This window comes from Scylla paramamosain, unplaced genomic scaffold (genome assembly GCF_035594125.1).
Source record: "Scylla paramamosain isolate STU-SP2022 unplaced genomic scaffold, ASM3559412v1 Contig88, whole genome shotgun sequence".
Taxonomy (NCBI): Eukaryota; Metazoa; Arthropoda; class Malacostraca; order Decapoda; family Portunidae; genus Scylla; species Scylla paramamosain.
Genome location: NW_026973753.1, coordinates 121264 through 135000, shown reverse-complemented (window position 1 = coordinate 135000; position 13737 = coordinate 121264). Strand labels below are relative to the sequence as shown.

The 13737-nt window shown below is 43.3% G+C and overlaps 1 long non-coding RNA gene across 4 annotated transcripts in view; it reads left to right on the top strand.

Annotated features, from left to right (window-relative positions):
• The window catches only part of LOC135098860 (uncharacterized), a 128934-nt gene that overhangs the window by 19316 nt on the left and 95881 nt on the right, over positions 1-13737 (top strand). For 3 of the 4 annotated variants that reach the window (XR_010267453.1, XR_010267452.1, XR_010267455.1), the window contains exon 4: positions 10531-10824. This is a non-coding gene — a long non-coding RNA (uncharacterized LOC135098860). Of the gene's footprint in view, positions 1-10530; positions 10954-13737 lie in introns of those variants that run through there. The other variant, XR_010267454.1, reaches the window with a different exon arrangement.

Genomic DNA, 13737 nt, shown 5'->3' with positions numbered 1-13737 from the left:
CCCACTGAAATGCCAGTCCCATAAAAGGGTCAAAGCAGTGGTCAAAAATTGGTGGATAAGTGTCTTGAAACCTCCCTCTTGAAGGAATTCAAGTCATAGGAAGGTGGAAATACAGAAGCAGGCAGGGAGTTCCAGAGTTTACCAGAGAAAGGGATGAATGATTGAGAATACTGGTTAACTCTTGCGTTAGAGAGGTGGACAGAATAGGGGTGAGAGAAAGAAGAAAGTCTTGTGCAGCGACGCCGCGGAAGAAGGGGAGGCATGCAGTTAGCAAGATCAAAAGAGCAGTTAGCATGGAAATAGCGGTAGAAGACAGCTAGATATGCAACATTGCGGCGGTGAGAGAAAGGCTGAAGACAGTCAGTTAGAGGAGAGGAGTTGATGAGACGAAAAGCTTTTGATTCCACCCTGTCTAGAAGAGCAGTATGAGTGGAACCCCCCCAGACATGTGAAGCATACTCCATATATGGACGGATAAGGCCCTTGTACAGAGTTAGCAGCGGGGGGGGGGTGAGAAAAACTGGCAGAGACGTCTCAGAACACCTAACTTCATAGAAGCTGTTTTAGCTAGAGATGAAATGTGAAGTTTCCAGTTCAGATTATAAGTAAAGGACAGACCGAGGATGTTCAGTGTAGAAGAGGGGGACAGCTGAGTGTCATTGAAGAAGAGAGGATAGTTGTCTGGAAGGTTGTGTCGAGTTGATAGATGGAGGAATTGAGTTTTTGAGGCATTGAACAATACCAAGTTTGCTTTGCCCCAATCAGAAATTTTAGAAAGATCAGAAGTCAGGCATTCTGTGGCTTTCCTGCGTGATATGTTTACCTCCTGAAGGGTTGGACGTCTATGAAAAGACGTGGAAAAGTGCAGGGTGGTATCATCAGCGTAGGAGTGGATAGGACAAGAAGTTTGGTTTAGAAGATCATTAATGAATAATAAGAAGAGAGTGGGTGACAGGACAGAACCCTGAGGAACACCACTGTTAATAGATTTAGGAGAAGAACAGTGACCGTCTACCACAGCAGCAATAGAACGGTCAGAAAGGAAACTTGAGATGAAGTTACAGAGAGAAGGATAGAAACCATAAAAAGGTAGTTTGGAAATCAAAGCTTTGTGCCAGACTCTATCAAAGGCTTTTGATATGTCCAAGGCAACAACAAAAGTTTCACCAAAATCTCTAAAAGAGGATGACCAAGACTCAGTAAGGAAAGCCAGAAGATCACCAGTAGAGCGGCCTTGACGGAACCCATACTGGCGATCAGATAGAAGGTTGTGAAATGATAGATGTTTAAGGATCTTCCTGTTGAGGATAGATTCAAAAACTTTAGATAAGCAGGAAATTAAAGCAGTAGGACGGTAGTTTGAGGGATTAGAGCGGTCACCCTTTTTAGGAACAAGTTGAATGTAGGCAAACTTCCAGCAAGAAGGAAAGGTAGATGTTAACAGACAGAGCTGAAAGAGTTCGACTAGGCAAGGTGCAAGCACGGAGGCACAGTTTCGGAGAACAATAGGAGGGACCCCATCAGGTCCATAAGCCTTCCGAGGGTTTAGGCCAGCGAGGGCATGGAAAACATCATTGCGAAGAATTTTAATAGGTGGCATGAAGTAGTCAGAGGGTGGAGGAGAGGGAGGAACAAGCTCAGAATCGTCCAAGGTAGAGTTTTTAGCAAAGGTTTGAGCATAGAGTTCAGCTTTAGAAATAGATGTGGTAGCAGTGGTGCCATCTGGTTGAAGTAGAGGAGAGAAAGAAGAAGAAGCAAAGTTATTGGAGATATTTTTGGCTAGATGCCAGAAATCACGATGTATAGCACGAGAACAAGCTGTGTTAAACCAAGGTTTAGAAGGTTTAGGACGAGAAAAAGAGTGAGGAATGTACGCCTCCATGCCAGACACTATCACCTCTGTTATGCGCTCAGCACACAAAGACGGGTCTCTGACACGGAAGCAGTAGTCATTCCAAGGAAAATCAGCAAAATACCTCCTCAGGTCCCCCCAACTAGCAGAAGCAAAACGCCAGAGGCACCTTCGCTTAGGGGGATCCTGAGGAGGGATTGGAGTGATAGGACAAGATAAAGATATGAGATTGTGATCGGAGGAGCCCAACGGAGAAGAAAGGGTGACAGCATAAGCAGAAGGATTAGAGGTCAGGAAAAGGTCAAGAATGTTGGGCGTATCTCCAAGACGGTCAGGAATACGAGTAGGGTGTTGCACCAATTGCTCTAGGTCATGGAGGATAGCAAAGTTGTAGGCTAGTTCACCAGGATGGTCAGTGAAGGGAGAGGAAAGCCAAAGCTGGTGGTGAACATTGAAGTCTCCAAGAATGGAGATCTCTGCAAAAGGGAAGAGGGTCAGAATGTGCTCCACTTTGGAAGTTAAGTAGTCAAAGAATTTCTTATAGTCAGAGGAGTTAGGAGAGAGGTATACAGCACAGATAAATTTAGTACGAGAGTGACTCTGTAGTCGTAGCCAGATGGTGGAAAACTCGGAAGATTCAAGAGCGTGGGCACGAGAGCAGGTTAAGTCATTGCGCACATAAACGCAGCATCCAGCTTTCGATCGAAAATGAGGATAGAGAAAGTAGGAGGGAACAGAAAAGGGGCTACTGTCAGTTGCCTCAGACACCTGAGTTTCAGTGAGGAAAAGAAGATGAGGTTTAGAAGAGGAGAGGTGGTGTTCTACAAATTGAAAATCAGATCTTAGACCGCGAATGTTGCAGAAGTTAATGAAGAAAAAGTTGAGGGGGGTGTCAAGACACTTAGGGTCGTCGACAGAAAGGCAGTCCGACCAGGGGACATTTATGGTCCCCTCTCCAGATGGGGACTCCGAGGCTGGTGTAGGAGTCGCCATGATTTTAAAATTTTTGAGTGAAGGGTGTGTGTGTTATTAGGTGCTTGTAGTTTTGTGTGGAGGAAGAGAGTTGTCTTTAGAGGGCAGGCTGTGACTGCCCCCTTGTGTTGTGAGACACAAAGGGAAACGTTCAGTGAGGTCACAGCTGGGTTTAATGATAAGTTCACAGCACCCCCTGAACAGTGCTTTAGACCTCACTGGGAGTAATTATCGTTTCGGCTGGTGTAATGGTAAACCTTGGTGTTATTCTCTCCATGCTAACTGATGTGCCGTGAGAGAATTACCTGCCCAAAGCAATCAGTCGAAGTGCCACAGGTAAATGTGTAGTTCACCTGTTCCTTGGTTAACTGTGTATTTATTTATTTAGTTGCTGTGTGTGTGTGTGTTTGTGTGTGAGGGCAAGAGTATCACGACAGTAAAGTTTTTGCGGCGTTCCCCATTTATGTGTGTGTGTGTGTGTGTGTGTGTGTGTGTGTGTGTGTGTGTGTGTGTGTGTCAGTGTGTGGGTGTTTTTTGTGAGGAGTGTAGTGGTGTGTTTAGTGTGGGGTTAACGCTGAGTGAGGTTGTGGTATGTAGCTTTCATACCTTCCTCTAGTTGGTTTTTACTCCCTCGTTTTTCCTCCGAGTGCCCCTCTCCCTTATTTGTTACGACTCTCCTCTTTATCCACCACCTTTTTAGTCATCGTCCTCCTCCTCCTCCACCTCACTCCTTCACAGCCTCCTCTATTATCTCCTTCTGCCGCAAGATGCCCTGACACTTTTGGTAGAGTGAAAAAAATAACCATGGTCAAAGCACTCAGGGTTCCGTGTCAGCACTTCGCCTTTCCCTGCACGAAACATTTAACCAATTACTAGTTTTCCCAGGAATTCGTGTACCAAAGCTTTGCCTGGCTGGCCCATCACGAGAACGCTCCCCCACCCAACACACGCCTATACTCTACAAAAATAAGTAAATAAAACAAATGAATACGGAACGAAGTGAATGAATGAATAAAACACTCTTACTGCTGCTGCTGCTGCTGCTGCTGCTGCTGTTGTGGCGTGTACTATAGAAACCGCGCAACACTAAAACTTCTATTCTAAGGCTCGTGTGCTGCCTGATAACGATTTGATTTCTGTATCCTGCAGTGAAGTAAAGACAGGTGGAATGGCTGAGCGAGAGGCCACGACACACACACACACACACACACACACACACACACACACACACACACACACACACACACGGATAGACAGACAGACAGATAAGTCACGTAATACATTAGATAACTATATACACACAAATTATATACATATTTACATAATATATATATATATATATATATATATATATATATATATATATATATATATATATATATATATATATATATATATATATATATATATATATATATATATATATATATATATATATATATATATATATATATATATATATATATATATATATATATATATATATATATATATATATATATATATATATATATATATATATATATATATATATATATATAATTGTCAAATATGGTGCACACAGAACTTCACACACTAACTAAAAATAAACACACACACACACACACACACACACACACACACACACACACACACACACACACACACACACACACACACATACCGTGCCGCCTGTCTCCCTCTCGCTCTCCTCAGCCCCCGCTGCCCTGTCTGCCAGCTAATTATCGGAGATGTTGCCTAGCGACGGGAGATCCAGGGCGCGGGACGGGAAGATATTTGGTGCCAGTGACGGGATGGGATCTGAGGGCAGCGGCGGGAAGGAATGTGGGTCCAGGGACGGGAGATGTGGAGGCAGAGACGGGAGGAAATGTTGGAGGATATATTAGTTTTTGGAGGGAAGGTTATTATTATTATTATTATTATTATTATTATTATTATTATTATTATTATTATTATTATTATTACTATCATTATCTTTATTATCATTATTATATTACTTATTGTTATTGACATAAGTTTGCTTCTGCTGCTGAGAGAGAGAGAGAGAGAGAGAGAGAGAGAGAGAGAGAGAGAGAGAGAGAGAGAGAGAGAGAGAGAGAGGATAGACGGAGGATGGAGAGTGACAGGCGAGGGAGGGACGGAGGAGAGGGAGATGGGGGGGAGTGTATAGCGGGGAAATTGATCCTCCACAACAAGTATGTCACGATCTATTGTGTTCATGGTAAGGGATCGCCTTTTGCTTCACCACTAAGGGCTACCCTAGTGCAGGATTACCGTGTGTTTGCAGCGTGTAAGAAAAAAGTAACATTGACAACTTTGATCTGGTCTCTGGGTGGACATACGGCTCGCCGCTACAAAGGCAAAACTAATATCATAGTAAGACTAACCTTGTTGTGATGACCACGTGAGGTGTTGGGAGAAGCCACTGCCTGCCTCAGTACAGAGTTGTGTTCGCTGCGTCAAGAGTTGTATTATCTTCCTCAGCGCTTCCGCAATGCTCCTAGTGTCCTGAGGCGGCAGCAATCCCATGTTTACTTTTCGTTTGCTCTTCTCTCGTCCAGCAGCTCACACACCTGCACATCAGAGGCCACACAGTCACCATACCCACGCACTGCACGCCGCTGCACGCCCTGGCTACTGCTCACAGGTTGTGTTTTCAAATTACAAGCAGTAACCAAACGGTCTCACATTGGACCTTCGCGCGCCAAGTAGTGACGTCAAGTTTGCTGCTGGCGGAGAGATGCACCTCCCTGACGGTGAGACGGTGCCACCTCATCATTCATTTCCTGCATTGTTTTATCCTTATATGTGATTTTTTTTAAGCCGTGATGGTTTGTGATGAAACTTACAGTGTTATCATAGCATAATTTTAAGGGTTTATAAGGACAGTGGATGTACGTATAGTTTAGTAACATCACTACCTCATCGTAACTATACTACTTGCCTCCGCCCCTCCCTCTCTCCTTCCCTCCTCTCGTCCCTCCTTCCTTCAACCGTCTCTTCCCTACGCCTTCCCACCGCCGCATATCCAGACACCTCTGTACACCACAACAACTTTGAAAAGAGGATATGCAGGGAAGAGTTTCAAGTCATAGTAAAATATTGGTAACACTTCAGAAGACGTGGAAGAAATCGTATTCAATCTTATGTAGGCTGCTCATATATTTATAATCCTATATACAGTTTTGGGAGTGTCTTGTATTACGCATGTCATCTTTCCTTTTCGTTATCGTTGTTGTTATGGTTCTTCTCCTCCTCCTACTCTTCCTCTTCCTCTCCCTCTTCCTCCTCCTCCTCCTCCTCCTCCTCCTCCTCCTCCTCCTCCTCCTCTTCCTTCTCCTCCTGCAGCACTGAATCTGAGATGCTTTGGGTTACTCCATCTTCGTAACGCTTCCCCTTAAGGCAAATCTTTTCGATATTGGACCACTTCCCGCCACGGACGAGTGACAACCCCGCGCGTCCTGACAATCCTAGGAATCCAATAAGTGTCGCCAGAATTTACGACGCTTCGTGAATAGAATGAAGTAGATGGCGACCTGGCAGCGCTACCCCCGCTAAATCCAGTAATAGTGGAAGTAATAGCAGGAGTATTAGTACGTACGGAGCAGTTTAAGCAGTAGTAGCAGTAGTAGTAGTAGTAGTAGTAGTAGTAGTAGTAGTGGATAGAAGCAGCCTCAATGATAACAAAAAGCAACACTATAGGCAAAGTTACATTGTGTGCGTTTGTATCATCTGTCTATTCAACTGTAAATGTACCCTATGTGTGAGTGTGTGTGTGTGTATGTATGTGTGTGTGTGTGTGTATGTATGTGTGTGTGTGTGTTGTGCTACACCAGTGAGCTCAGCCACAGTGGTGTATCACGGTGTGTGCCGGTGTGTGCGTGGCGTGTGCTACCTCTGACAGCGTCCATCATGAAAAAATGCTTTGAACTCCGGAACAACTTGTCGACAGGGAATAATGTCCAGCCCAGAAACGATGCCGCTCAGATGGAGTGTAAAGGTGCATACACACTGCGCTGATGTTTCGTGTTAACACGCCATGTGACGTGTCAACACACAGCAACAGATTGCATCATATAACACAACGACGTTTTTATTTATCTGATGCATGTTACGTCAGAAAGATTTGATTTTTTGTGGAGTGAGCACGTTCTTTCTTTCTTATCCTCCAATTTTGTGTTGTAAAAATTGAAAATGAATGAAAATATGTTAAATGAACTCGATGAAGAAGAGGAGCAATTAGTAGCAATAGCTATAGCGCTTGCTACTTCTGGAGAAAAAACTCAAACAAATGTGATAAACGCCGAAAGGGATAGTTTGGGCGAGTTTCATCACCTATTTCCCCAGCTACTGTCACAGGAAGATCGTCTTGTTATGTACTTTAGGATGACAAAAGAAGAGTTCTACAACCTTTTAGACATAATAAAATCAGCAATTACAAAATCCAACACTCAACTAAAGAAATGTATAGCAGCAGAAGAGAGACTTGCTGTATGCTTGAGGTGAGTAAAACTTACACAATTATGTCTTAATATTATTTTCAGCTAATTAGGTACATGAAACACATAGATATGTAAGATATTACATAGAAAAATATACTGCCTCCGTTCCTGTAGGACTTCGAAACACTATTGAATAATATCAAAACACTATACAATAATATGCGCCTACACCTATCTGACGCAGATTTCCTTCTGACGAATATCTGGGAGTTTTGAATTTGATCTGATGCGTGTTGATGCATGTTATGTCGCGTAACACGTCAGCTGACGTGTTACGCGACATATCAGACCAGTGTGAACTTCATTATGAGAACGCCTGTTTCAGATTTTTTGCTAACACGTGTTAACACGTCATATGGCGTGCTAACACGAAACATCAGCGCAGTGTGTATGCACCTTAACACATCGCCCCAAATCGTAGCAGTCGCCTGGTATTATGTTACCGTCAGAATGTAGCATCGATTACGTCATTAAAACCCCTACAGGTTAGATATTCCTGCAGCAAGGTTACGTCAATATCGATCGGTTATTGAAATATTTTCACGACATGAGCGAAATCATACTGTATATCACTAGAATCTATAGAGATTTAACAGAAGCTTTAAAATCATAGAAAAGTTAATATTGATGAATGTCCTTAGAAAAAAAAAAGAATATCACCAAATGATAATGAGAGACATTCGTCTCAAAACTTGTGACAATGTATTTTGTATATCTTTTTGAAGAATTACTGTACTCTTGCTGGAGAGGAATGAGTCACAAACAAATGCTGTAATAGAAAATAAAGTGAGCCCGCTTCATAGGAGGTGAGGCAAATATTTCAACCAAAAGTGTTTTCAAAATAGCATAGCGTGTAATATTATTTACTTATTTACTTGTTATTACATTCATTCCTTTATCCCAGTGACGAGCAGTAAAAATGTTGTTGTATTTCCATTCCATTCTTTCTAACTAAAATGTACACCTTTGCCTTTTCAACTCTCTCTCTCTCTCTCTCTCTCTCTCTCTCTCTCTCTCTCTCTCTCTCTCTCTCTCTCTCTCTCTCTCTTTGAGGGAACATTGGGCAACTATCTGTATATATACAGTAGATATGAATAGAAACATTCATAACAAGTGTATTGATCTGTTACTGGTGCTTATCTAATCTAATATAATAATACACTACTGGTATGTATTATTCAACTTGTATACGCCATGTAAGTACACCTTGACACAGCTCTTATGTGAAAGAATAGATTGTGTTATGTACTGTTTGTGCAGCCTTCCCTGCGCCGCCGCCTGTCACGTGCACTCCAGCGTCCACTTCCTTCTGTACACCAATCATTCTTCAAGGAAAGGTCACCGCAGTCTCTTGGCCATTGAAGGGACGCCTACAGGGAGCAGCGCACACAACAACAGCCCTGGGCAGGCCTTTCCCTTCCAGCATAGTACACACACACACACACACACACACACACACACACACACACACACACACACACACACACACACACACACACACACACACACACACACACACACACACTGACTGTTCATTCTTTATATGTACACACAACAGTACCAGATTCCCTTCTCCTACACCAGCACATCCTTAATAGATGTTTTGCAATTGTATCCGCATGTAGTCCCTCCTCGCCCCTCGCCTCTCAGAGCTTCGCCCTTACCTCAGGTACACACACGAGGCTCGCGGATGTTATTGTCACAGCCTTGTGTAACGCTGGAAGCCTGTGTGTTCCTTTGCCCAGCGCTGCCTCGCTTGTTTGGGGAACTTCAAGTTAAGCTAGTAGAGAGATAGAGGGGAAGGGAGAGAGAGGGGGAGAGAGTACCTGAAACTCCGCCTAACAGACAGACGGACAGGCAGAAAATGAGTGTAATATAAGGTGTACTGGTAATGCACTTCCAGCCGACAGGACACGTGACAGCCATTGGATTCTCATTTTGAAGTTTTTTTTTTCTTTTTTTTTTCGCGGGCGGGTGTGGGTTGGATGTGTTGTACTGGAAATGTAACGAGGAGGAAAGTGGACAGCAGGTAGACACACACACACACACACACACACACTCTCTCTCTCTCTCTCTCTCTCTCTCTCTCTCTCTCTCTCTCTCTCTCTCTCTCTCTCTCTCTCTCTCTCTCTCTCTCTCTCTCTCAGTCGCAAGGGACTACCGCCCGTCACCACTTTTGAACTTTAATACCTAAACTTTTTAATTCTGAGACGCTCCTCCGGCGGTGCATCGTGACGAAAAGTTGCGAACATTATTTTTGCAGAGTTTAGCCGCCGCCTTTACATTTCGTTACGTCTTCCTCTCGGTCATTGAGTGACATCCCTTTAGACACCTGTGGCGGAGATGACGCGGGCAACACGCATTGCTTCCAACTCCCGAATTTAGTTGTAGTGAGGCTGAGGTGGCGCTGGTGGCGGCTGAGTACTCGCCTTTCTAACCTAAGTGATACCAGAGTTCGTCCTCTTTAAGTTTGAAATAGCCAAACTTATATCAATATTTAATATCGAGTTTCTTACAAATATATACATTTTTCAAGGTTCGTCCATCTACATTCACTTGAGTATTACATGTGTTTCAAAAAGACTTTCCTCAAATACGTATCCACTAAACTATTCAGGATGCAATGCGCGTAGTTTCACGGATTCTCTGACTTTAGAAAATATTTTACTGTGAATAGAAAATCTTCCTCACAGATATACCGTTGTCAGATTCGTTATGGTGTGCGGAGATGGCTGGATATGTGGTGGTGGAAAGGTGGACGAAAGGGAGACACCGTGGAAGACACGAAAGGAGAGTGGGTTGGACAGAAAGAGGGAGGGAGCGCTAGTTCTACATAAAAATACATAAAAAGACAATGATTTTTAAAGTGTACTGAGATCTATTATGATTAAAACCTTGAGTAATGTTATCAAAACCTTCCATACTTCATCACGAAGGCCACGAAAACTACATAAGGACGGACGCAGAGCCGAGAGGAGGGAGGGAGTGAGGGAGGGGCGGAGGGCGGTAGTATAGTTAAGATGAGGCGTTGGTGATGTTGCTAAACTATACGTACTGTACATCCATTGTACTTTTAAAACCATAAATCATACTATGACAACACTAACTTTCATCACAAACCATCAAGACTTAAAAAAAAAAATTACATACAAGGTTAAAATAATGCAGGAAATTAATGATGAGGTGGCACCTTCTCACCGTCAGGGAGGTGTATCACTCCGCCAGCAGCAAACTTGACGTCATGGGCCAGGGCATGCAGCGGCGTGCAGTGCGTGGGTCTGGTGACTGTGTGGCCTCTGATGAAGAGGTGTGTGAGCTGCTGGACGAGAGAAGAGCAAACGAAAAGTAAACATGGGATTGCTGCCGCCTCAGGACACTAGGAGCATTGCGGAGGCGCTGAGGAAGACATCACAACCCTTGACACAGCGAACACAACTCTGTACTGAGGCTGGCACTGGCTTCTCCCAACACCTCACGTGGTCATTGCAACAAAAGGAGGTTAGTGTTTATATGAAGTGACTAGACTTGCCCTTGTAGCAGGAAATTCCCTTCCCTACCCCGCCACCCCACCATGACTGTATCAGCTGCTTACATATCAGCTGTGCCTCCTTTGTATCCTCTCTCACACTGCAAACACGGTCTTCGCGCACCACAGTAAGCCTTACTGGTGAAGTACACACGATATATTATGTAGAAGGCAATGAATCATACCACTTTGTCGAGGATAAATTTTCCCGCGCTTCCATCTTATGCTCCTCCCCCAATGTCTTCCTCCCCATCGCCTCCTCCCCTCCCCTTCTCCCACTCCTTCACGTAAACCTCTCTTTTCACCGTCTCCTCCTCTCCCTTTGTAGATGTTTATATAAGGTTTTTACTCAGTATAAGATATGTTTTCGCATCTTATAATATGTGACACGTCATGTTGCTCAGAGAGAGAGAGAGAGAGAGAGAGAGAGAGAGAGAGAGAGAGAGAGAGAGAGCGTGTGGAGACACGTGGCAACTATGTGAGTAATAAGTTTATTACATAATATTTATGGACTCCTTTCATTCATGCAACGATTACTGCTTGGAGGTCAGTTCAGTTAGAAAGCTTTGCTGGCTGTTCTGTATATCAGCGACTCGGTGTACGCTTCATCCTGCAGGAGTAGCCACCGGTGATGCCACACGTCTCCACCACCCCAATTCATAAGCTGCAGAGCTTTGGAGGAATGCGAAGCCAACTCACTTGAAGTCGAATCGTTGAAGCTCCGGAATGAAGTCATCATGAATATAGTGATAAATGTTGCACTTCTTTCTCGTATTCATAGATACACAGACGCTTCATGTTTCTAGAAGCGTGAAGTGAATGAGATGATTCACTTGGAGTGGAGTCTTTGAAGCTCTGGAATGCAGTCACGATAGATAAACACGTATAATTAATTTCCTTTCTCGCATTATTGATACACACATACTTTCACGCCTCCTCTTGCACGTACTAGAAGAAGCCTGAAATGAATTAGCGGGAAGAACATGGAAAGGATAGTGAAATGAGAGTAAGAGTATAGTGAATGAAAGTGATATTTAGCGTAGAAACTAATCAGTGTAGCCTTCAACAAATTGCCTCGCCTCGCCACACGAACACCATCCTGGCAGCTCGGGGTCGCTGGCGGGACTGGCGGCATGATGTAGTGGTGCATTTGTACATCAATTTCCCAGTATAGGCAATTTACATATATATGATGCATTAAACCAGTGGCCGCCCTCTGAACTTACCCAGCCGTATCATTCTATAAGGCCAGACGTTCTTTATATGTGCATGTCTATAGGAACTTTGATAATCTTAATTCATATCGGACACGCAAAGAATAGGCACGTGATGTAAGCCAAGAATTGTGCAAATGTATCGACAGTGTAACACAGTACTTCTAAGGCGGTGTACCAGTGTAGCGAGCGCTGTCTAATCCCTCCCTCTCTAAGCACTGAAGCCCATTTTCCTGCTGTAGAATCTTGTAGTTTTAATGGTGATGATTAACGAAGCGCTTCACCAGTGTATCGAATAATCTTTGAACAAATCTTGAGAGTTTGACGGACTTGCTTTGACGTGAATAGATAGTAATGATGTGCAGTGTCCATTTTCGAGACGTGATCATTCGGCTCCCCGCGTAGGTTTAATTAGGCCACATCAGAGCACACCAATACACCGAAATAGTACCTGGACGTGTGTGTGTGTGTGTGTGTGTGTGTGTGTGTTTTTTGTTGCCGTGCCCATAACGTAACTTAAACGACCTTCATAGTTACTGGTATCTTGTTTGCGAAAATAATGGTAATGGTGATGATGATGATGATAATAATAATAATAATAATGATAATAATAATAATGATAATAATAATAATAATAATGATAATAATAATAATAATAATAATAATAATAATAATAATAATAATAATAATAATAATACCAGCGATTGCAGTCTATTGTAAAAATTCAGCTCCGACATTGTGATTTGTTCAAGGTCGGTGAAATACATGTAATGCAAAACAACGATTGCAAAAATATTTATATATAAAGGAGAAAAAAATATATATGTTGCATTATGCATTGATGTCCTTCTCTGTGTGTGTGCGTGTGTGTGTGTGTGTGTGTGTGCGTGTGTGTGTGTGTGTGTTTGTGTGTACGGTTTCCATATGTCGTAAAACACTTCAAAATGCGACCATAATATGAACTCGTGCATGCTCGTGGTATATACGAGTATATTCTTGTATTTATCAGGTATATATATATATTCTCTGACAGGGATCCCCCATAGTTAGCACGCTGACCCAAAGATCTTATTTTATCGCGTGTAAAATTCATGTGGAATGTTCGTGGTGTGCATTCCTTGGCGTGCGTAAAAGGCAAGAAATAAGAAGAGATGAGCAGCGGCTTGTGTGGCAGTAAGTGGGTCATTAGGGCAATTTCGGGGAGACGAGGACAGTTCGTGCATGTATTTACCATTACCCGACCACTATGCTCAGCCTACATTTCTCTTCCCAGACCCTCCTCCTCCCCACACTCTGCCTTCTCCTTCCAGCTGTCTGCCTCCTCCCCATTACACCCCTGCCATGCACTCCACACTGCACCTCCTCCTCCTGTATCAATCAATCTACTATCTCCCCATCGTCGCTTCACTTCACTTCATCTTCCCTTCACTCTCATCTCCCCACCTCCACTTCTACTCCACACCATCAGTCTTCTTTCCATCTATTCACCTAAATCTGCTCCGTAAATGCAAATTCCACCTTGCATTCCACACCCCATCACCTTTTTCACTTCCACCCTCTGCAACCAAGAGGTGGCTAAGATAGAAAAAAAAAAAAACTGAGACAGGAACAAGTGAAAAATAACAAGAAAATAACAGAAAACATAAAGGCAAGACACGGATGATATTACAA